Below are 9776 nucleotides of genomic sequence, written 5' to 3'. Positions count from 1 at the left end.
CCTTCACTCCTCCGCATCCTTCACGGAGAGAACCACAGCGAAGAGGCTGAATAGACTGTCTTTGGCCTGTTTGTAAACACTGGCGTATCTGCAAGGCTATTTTGATGGCTGTGTCTTTATTGGTGCTCCATAAAGACAACTGTAGCATCTTATAAGTTCACCAGAAAAGGAAAGATGTGGATGCATCTTTTTCTATTCTAATAGGGGGGAAAGTTGCAAGACCCCATTACCATTTACCAGTCAGAAATAGGCTACAAGGTCATTACTGCACACACCCTCCGCCAGTAGCGTACAGCAGAAGTATGACTACTTTGTGTGTCAGTGACTTATTTTTCACACCCCAATTTTGTAAGAATGAAAGGCTTTACTACCTTTCCCTGTGTATGCTAAAGCAGTCATACACAGATTTGGACAGACGGGACAATGGAAACAGGAATGTTAAGAGTCTTACCTTACAGGATTGGTGCTGTTATTAAGACAAAGGAATGCATAACAAATTATAAGTAGAAATGCTCCAATGTGAGCATATATACCAACAACGGAGGGGCATGGTATCATTTGTCCAAACCTAAAGAAGTGGGGAGATGTTCTTGCACCAAGCAGAGAAAGCCACGGTAGTACAAAAACAACCATGATCGAGAAACTGTGACAACAGAAGAGATTTTGTAGTGTAGGTAGTTTTTTTTTTTTTTCATTATGTGCGTTTCACTCGCTGGTTCTTTCCCCTGAGGGGTTGCTAAATTTGTAATTTTTCACATTAAATTGAAGTAGTTTAAAATTGTACTGACAAACTGGACTGACGTTATCTTTGAGATTCTTTTTTACAAAGGAACCATGGCACCAAAAAGGTGGTGTTTAATACCTGGTGTTGAATATCAAGGACAGATGCATGACATCTAAATGTATTATATAAAAATGATGAATATTTATGAGTAATATGACCTGATAGAATATTTGTTTAATATATTACATTTGAAAATATTTTGTGTTTTTTAATGTTCTGCCCAACAATCATAGCGTCATCTTGGCTTATTACCAGATTATTTCTACAAACACATAGCTAATATAATCACCTATTTATATTTTCCCTGTGTATGATCTGCTTATAATACTACAGAAGACAATGGAAGCACAAAACTTTGTAACCCACATTGGCAAATTTTTTGTCCAAGGAGCTTACAGTGGACATAGTGGTGAAGTAGTTCTGTGTCAAAAAGGGTTGATACTATAGTTGTGGGATATTCAATTCTAGTCCTTGATGTCTTTGGCTGCATCTGTCCAGGACTGGAACTGAGTTCCTGTCATAGAAGAACCACTTGGGGTAAAGTATGGGTGCTTTTTGCAGTCCTTCCTGTGTGAAAAATAAATAAATAAATAAATAACTAAAATCTAATAATAATAATAATAATATATACATCTATATGTTCTGGAATGGTGTGATTTTATACAGCTTCTGATTCTACATATGTTTTCCACATATCAACCATATGATTTTCCATTCATTAATAATTAATAAATGATGGAATTGTGAGCAAAAGCTTGTGTTTCCTTTTAGCATCATCTGTGCAACCACCTAGCAACTGCATAAGAACAACCTAGAGTCCTATGCAAACTGTCTAGCACCACCAACAACCACATGGAACAACCACTTGTTTCTCTGGGCTCATATCAAAGGTTACATTGACTTCTGGGGGTCCTCAGACCACACTTTGAGACCCATAACCCTAAATAACCCATTGATGGATATTTCTTTAAAGAACAACATTTGTAAACCAGATGTGTGAATGTGAAGGACCTTCTCAAAGTTTATAGAACATTCCCGTTATGTAAAGGTTCTGTTCCAATTGAAGATCTTTCCTAGAACTTTACATGCATGCCAAAAGCCACTTATACATGCTTCACTTTTAGGAGTCTTTCAAACATAACCTAATGCCCTTATACGACAGCTCGGAAGTAAGCCTCTTTGGCCCGAGGGTCTTGAATGAAGTCCGCTGTAGGAGTGCTCTCACAGAGCTAGCTCTCCATCACACTGACTGCCTCTATGGTTCACCTGCATCTGACATTAAGCTTTTCTGTAAAAGAGCCAAGCAGCTCAAGAGGCTGTGGAACTCTGGAAGGGAAGGCACTTCATTTTTATTGATTGGTTCCTCACAATGATGATCCCATGTGTGTCAGCCCCAGCGATAGAGAAGGGTGAAATTAGCTAGCTCGCTGTGGCTTCCTCACTGGCTGTATTGCTAGAAACACTAGAAATGAGTCATTTGCGTGGCCACGGCATAACTGCGATTAAGCAGGACATGTTAGTGTGCGTCCTCGCCGCCCGAGCTATTTCACAGGAACTAGTGGCGTCAAGTCCTCTTGGCTTCTTTCGGTCGCCAAGGGGACCGTGTGAATGCCCTCAAGGCTCTCATCCCTTTCAGGCTCTGTGATTGGTCAACAAGCCTCTTCCTCTCACAAGTGGCCTGCCAAGCACTTAGAGGGTCAGTTCCTTTTTCTGAAGGTCAACAAGGCAGCGATGTGCACTGCCATCAAATCTTACTCTTACCTTCTGTCACTCCCGTGCTCACACACGGTACGTCTTAGCTGCTGCCTCGGGCTGCGGACTCAGAGATCAGCTAACCAGTAGCCTGTAGTGCTTCTCTGGGTCTAAGCCTTATGTCTGGCGTGCAAATTCCTGCCTGTAGTCTTTCTCTGTGTAGATTACGGCACGCTTTGTGCCTCGGCCTGGATTATAGAAATTGCATTCCATGCTATGCTACATGCAGCCAGCCTGTCCCGCAGATTAACTCACACTGCTCACATTAATTAAGCGTTTGATGCTGTTAATTAGGGTCCCACGGTTTCTCTAATTGATAGCTTTAGCCTGTCACACCCTTTCTGCTCTTCCGGAAGTAGTTATGCTCAGCTGAATGTAATAGACCTTGGTTGTACATGAACGCTCAATATAGAGGCATCTTGGTCTGGGATGAAATTTGTGTTTTCCTGGATCAGTTAGACATAAGACTGTGGACTTGGTTTGCACACATTAATGGTTCTGAAAAAGAAATATGTTGAGTAAAGTGTATAGCCTGGGGTTCAAATCTGAACTTCTGCGGAAGTGGCACTCACCAAATGCTCACGAGTTGCTGTTATTAGCAACACTTAATGTAAAGGTCAACAGTGATACAGTAAGACAGTGTTCAAGTCCTTGGCTTCCACTATTCACTTTGCATTATGTACATCACAAAATTCTGCAATAAACGTGCAATCACTTTAAAATCTTTAGTCTAAAGTCTAAACCTACAGATTATGCCTTGAACTTTCAAGCATTTTGCCCAAATTTACAAACAATAATCCCATTTCCATAATGCATAACAACTATAAGGCAAGCACAGCTTTGTAATTCAGCTATTAATATTTAGGCAATACAAAAATTCTATATGGTAACAGATTAGTTAACAGAATTAGCATAACAAAAGTGTGAACCACATACAGGCCCATGCAGTATTAGGGGTTAAATCAGGCGTTACATTTGCATTAAAAGCTGCGAACGTAAAAAAATAAATAAATAATGGTGTGGGAAAATATGTGGTTACACTATAAACACTTTTGTTATACATTTTAATAACAAAAATTAATTAAACTATTTTTTACTTTCTTCAAAAGGTCAAGTCATGTCAATGATTTGTGAACACTAGCTGTTAGCAGAAAGTATTTTTAATGTCTTTCTTTCTTAGAGTATGGCTGCTATTGATAAATTAACTGATGATAATGGTATTAATGCATTTGGACCCAAATACGTCATATTTTATAGATTTTTCTCTGTATAACAAATGTAAATAATAATTCTAAAATCTTTAAGTGTTACTAAGTAATAATTATTCCAACACATAAAACACAATGCTCTCTTATCAAGGTGCAATATTATTTATTATTATTATTATAAATATCTATAATTAGTACCACACTGAAAATATTTAATGGTCATTTTAGCATGTTCATATTTAGCAATATTTCCCAATGAATGTTTTTTTCACATTTTTCAGATTTGTTCTCCCCTTCAAATACCTTCCCAATGGTTCATGTAGCATCTCTATCAAAAACAATAACTGTTCTAATAAGCAAAGCTATTAAAGCTGTTTACGGTCATGCATCAAAGTGACAGGAAAAGGAGGAGGGACCTGCTTCTTTCTGACCCATCCATCAACCCTGTACATCAAAGATGGCTTCTAAGGAAGTGTCCCACTGTCGACAAAAACAATCCGGTGTGTATATGTGCTTTGCCCAGCCAAAACCTGAGCAGGAGGACTTTTTTTGATCTCCTAGTCTGTCGCCTTGTTAACTTCCTGCCGGGAGAGGTTGTGTTTCCTGGGTTGGGTTGCTGGGAGGTGTATGGCTCTGGTCATGGCTGTGACCTGACCATAAACCTCCGGGTTTTTGTTCGTACCTTTTCAACCTCCTGTGTGCAGAGTTCTGAAGTGCTTTCATGTGAAGTGGACTCCTCGGCTGTGGGACTGAGCTGGGTTCAAACTGACCATGTTGGGTGGAAACAGCTTGCGACCTGTGCTACTGGTAGTGATGTTAGATTTTCAATTAGTGAATTCAGCTGCTTCAAGATGCACCCTTTGCTGACAATTGTGTTTATTTGCACACACACCATTTGTATTATCTCTATAGAAAAGCAGTGTTCATAGAATGGGATGCTAATGAGCTTAAGGCCACAATAACCAGTTCCAAGCATTGGGATATAAATCCCCACAGTATTGGGCTGTGGAGCAGTGGGACTGGGAACTGTTCTCTGGAGTGATGGAGCTCCATCCAATACCTTTGGCATGAGTTGGAGTGGTGTTTGTGATCCAGAACTAATAATCTCACATCAATACTTGACCTCACAAATGCTATTATGGCTGAAAGCAATCAAACCCTTCCAACAACTAGCGTACAGCCTTCACAGAAGAGTAGATGCTGTTACTGCAGCAAAAAAAAAAAAAAAACGGGACACAGTCTCTATTAATACTTTTTAAAATGCTGTTGCCCTAAACATGCAAAAAAGCATAACCACGAAAGATCTGACTGCCTAACTCAACCCTTCAAAAGACTGCTCATAAATACCCCAGTAGGTGGAGGACAGCACTCACTTCAGTTAAGAATGGACCCTACTTCAAAATGCATCACCATTTCCTAACCCCTTCGACCCTGTCTGTAGGCCTACTCCTCTTTCCTTTCATAACTACATTACTGTCATAATTAACATCAGTTTCATAGGCCATAACATTGAACCATGTGGAACTCCACAAGATACACTTACCCAAACAGTTACCAAATAATTCATAATAGTTTCTGCATTAGGATTCATAACGTAATGAATAATACATGTAGTCCTGGTTTCCCAGACAGACATTAAGCCTAGTATATGGACTAAATTTTCTTTTCAATGGAAAATGCTCTGTATGCAGGACTAGGTTTAATCTCTGTCCAAAGAATCAGCCCGTAGGGTTCAAAAGGTTACGTCATGCCAATGATTTGTGAACAAAAGTGGTCTTCATAAGGCAGTTCATATTTATAAACATGATGTCATAATCTTAAAGGATTGCCCACCTGGAGGGCAAACCATGGTTTCCTTCTACTGCCTGACTCCTATTTTTTATATATTTTTTTACCAGGTTTGTTTAGACAGCTAACAAGGAGAGAAACCTGACCTGTGCTCCTTTAAACTTCCATCTGATAGAAGGTGAAAACCAGAGAGGGAAAGATTAAAATTAAAAATGATTAAAAATGATTTGTGCTATTAGACATTCCTCCGCTCAGTTCTGACATGGTTTGTTTTCATAGACTGATGCAACCAACTCTAGTGGCCTAGACGAGTCCAGTGTTGGCCAGCAAGTGTTTTTTGCTCTACAGATCTCCGCGCAAGTCATGACTGAAAACGTTAAATATGATGATTTAAGTCAGTCACATGATCTGACAGTGAACAAATGAGTTTTGCCACTCGGTGGCAAAAATTATCCCTGATGTCTGTGATATCTGTGATAGCTTTCCTGCTGAGGTGGATGGCATCATTTTCATGTACAGAAGTAACACAGGGTAAAATATGGGCTTTTCATGTAGTTTGAGGTTCAAGCAGAATGTGCTTTTGGTTGTCTTCTCCTATTCCCATAGCGACATCTGTGCATTTGCACAACAATATCTCTCCACATTTTCTCTGACAACTGTTTTTATTCCAAAAAGGTTCAATTAGTTGTATTTCACATCTCATGTGGTCACATTTCGCACTTTAGAAATGTATTTTATTTAGACCAAGAGTGGGTCAAAAATGAAAGCTTAGCACATTACATTCCTATACTAGTGCATCTAATATAATTATAAAAGAGGCATATATTTTATATTTATTACACATCAAGAGCCATTTTTTAAATTAAACGGTATCTCAAATTAGTGGAATATTTCATACGATCAAACAGAAAAGGATGTACAATACAAACATTTCAGAGTCTGGTCATTTATAGAATAGAATTTATAGAATACAGAATACTGCCTCAGTGAGGCGTGGTATGAAGACAATCAGCTTGTGGAACTGTGGAGATGTTACTGAAGCCCAGGTTGCTTTGATAGTGGCCTTCAGCTTGTCTGAATTGCTGGGTCGGGTGTTTCTGATCTTCCTCTTGACAATACCCCATAGATTTTTGATGGGGTTCAGGTAAAGACAGTTGGCTGGCCAGTCAAGCACAGTAGTATAGTCAGCAGACCATTTGCTATTAGTAATGGCACCATGGACAGGTGCTCAGTCCTGCTTGATGAATGAATCAGCATTTCCATAAAGTTTGTCAGCAGATGGAAGCAAGAAGTTCTAAAATCTCCTGGTAGGTGCTGCATTGACTTTGGACTTGATAAAACACAGTGGATCAACACCAGTAGATGATATGGCACCCCAACCGATCACAGACTGGAAACTTTACACTGGACCTCAGACATCTTGGATTCTGAACTGTCAAGTCAGCAGTCTTCCCCAATTTGAGATACTGGATCTCTGATTTTCATGAGCTATGAGCTTTTTCACAATGCTAATTCTTTTTGAGATGCATGTTAAGCTGCTGCTTTTGTACTCCTAACCAACACTGAAAAATTGTGCTACAAGCTGCTACAAAGGGGTCTTTGAGCGACGCCATAAATGAACCACATCATGTTTGTAAGGGAGATCTATGAGTGTGAAGAGCTATCACACCAAGTGAAGGTTCTTTAAACCTTCAAAAGCTTCTTCACACCCACACACGTCTTTCACAAACATGGTTCTTTAGGGAACCAAAAGTGGTTCCTCTGTAGCTTTGCTCAAAGAACCCTTTGTAGCACTTATATTTTTAAGGGTCAATGTAAAATCTAAGAGAGTCCGTATTTCACAGAAGTAACAATATTTGAGCGTGAGTTCAAGCCGTTCCATTCACCTCTGCTTGCTACTGTAAAATTCTACACTAGCGAATGTAAAATGACGCTAGTCCACTTTTCAGCATTATTAAGGAGTTCATGAACTTTTCTTTCATCCTCTTTCCCCGAATCCTTTCTCCGCTGCTCTGGTCACGTCTTCGGCTCAGAGAACTGCCGGCATTCAGCTGAGCCAAGCTCAAGGTTTTTTTGTTTTTTTTTCTTTTTCTTTTTTTTCCTTCTTTTTTTTTTGTAGAGAAGAAATCAAGTCAGGGAAAAACGAGCTCAGGAGAGAAGGGGCTGTCATGGACCTCAATGGCCGCATTATGTAAATCTCTGACGTCCCTTGATGTAAACCTGAATAGAAACACATTAACGTCTTGTATGTACTTAAAAAGAGCCCAGACTTTGCCTGCGCGAGACGGCAGATCCAGTAATCATGTTGACAAATTAATGGCAGAGAATTAGCTGTCCATTAAAAGTGTATTATGTGCCACGCTGGCACATAAAATTACTCCCAAATAAGTGTGGGAGCGGGTGAAAAGCGCACAAGTGTGAGCTGAGGGAGAAAAAGAGAGGGAGAGTGATGGAGCTGGTGCTGACATTAGGGGCCGTCTGACTGACATTTTTAGTCCTGGAGCCATCAAAGCACAGTCAGAGTGCCTTCAGGTGCTAACCTTTGTTGAAAGGTTGTAATGAGGTTGTGTGGGGGTTGAGATGTCAGACTTTGGGTCTTTGCTTCTTTGCACTGTGTGAGAAAGAGAATGTGTGTGTGTGTGTGTGTGTGTATATGCTGGGCGGTTTTAAGGAGACAATCAGCATACCTGTCTCATAACCCTGTTTTATTTCATGGATAATTTGGCCCTGCTGTGCGCTGATGCAGTGTCACCAAACGTGCCATTTCAGCCGGAGCGGCTCACCCTGCCAGCCTTCTTCCTCTTCATGCTGAGGACGTGAAATTTAAATAAGCAAAGAAACTGAAACGTAGCCCGTCACTTGCTATGATAGCTATCAATTATTTATTCCTCATCGTAACTGGAGCCGGAAATGTCATCAAATAGAACAGCCAGCCTTACTGCTTTTTATATTCAAATTGATTTCTCTTTATTGGTTATTTATTACGCAGTTATTTAGACTGACTAGAAAAGCCAGGTTTGCTGAATAGAGTTGCAATTATACCCTCTTAAAAAAAAAAGCTGAGTCATTATTCTTAACAAATTAATAGTTTTAAAAATGGATTTTAATCAGTTATATTTAATTTGTTTTTTAATAAGATGTTACTGACAGAGACTGTCTGTGTCTCACAGGCAATCTCTGATGCCTGATGTTCCAAGTCTAAGCAAAATACTAATAAATCTAATAATAACAACAAGAAACACATCCAGGTAAATCCAGGTTTGGTCGTTGACTGCTATGTTCACTATAGTCACTGTATGGATTATGTCAGTTCCACCAGCAGCTCACCTGATTTCCTTTTAAGTTGTATTAGTCAAGATTCAAGAAACACGACCTCTAGTGGTTAATCAGTTAAACACAACAACACTGAAACGTTTTTTTTTTTTTTACTCTTTGGATCCGCCTTCCATTCCCCACCCATAAACAAAGCATGCCTACAAGATCTCTTTTTTCAGAGAAATGCTACATAAGTATTCTTTAAATTCTTCCTGGTATAGTGGTGGCATTTGGCCAAAGCAGGCATTCAACTCCCTTGTCTAGAGGGGCAAGATGGCCTTGTCGTTTTACTCTGATATGTGACATTTGCCTCAATAAAAATAATAGTGACACTGAGATCTGAAGTGATAGTAAACCTACAAACACTTAAGAGTTTGGGTCGTAACAGTTGGCTGCTGTGAGAACAGTAAAGTGTATTTGCTGTCTGACAGCTGTTTGTAATGAACTCCCAAGAGTTTATCAGTCACTACCTCTGTTAGATGGTTAGCATCATTAGCTGTGCTGTACCTAAGAACTCTCTTGAAGGATTACTCTAATACTTACTACACTGAGCTCTCTGCGTGATAAAGATCTATCTACTCCAATTGGCCACAGTTTTATACTGATTGTGTTTACATACCTGTTCAGGATCAACATTGCTAATTCTAAAACTTTATCCCCTTTGCTTGTAATAATTCTTTTCAGTTTGGAAAAATGCTAGTTCTCACTTTATCACATTTGTGATGTCACATCGTTGTGTTTTTTGGCAGCACACTGTGTTTGCTTGCCCATTGTACCTGGCAACACCGAACAGCATGTTTTTTTCTTCTTCTAGCCAGGAGCTCAGTGTAAACAAATACAAGGCTCCAGTTTTTCAAAACTGTTTTCTCAGGCACTTAACGTTTATATGTTATAACTATTTTAGTATATTCTACATATTTCACAGTTTA

The sequence above is a fragment of the Salminus brasiliensis genome, chromosome 4, assembly GCF_030463535.1.
Source record: "Salminus brasiliensis chromosome 4, fSalBra1.hap2, whole genome shotgun sequence".
NCBI classification, from domain to species: domain Eukaryota; kingdom Metazoa; phylum Chordata; class Actinopteri; order Characiformes; family Bryconidae; genus Salminus; species Salminus brasiliensis.
This window is presented reverse-complemented; position numbering follows the sequence as displayed.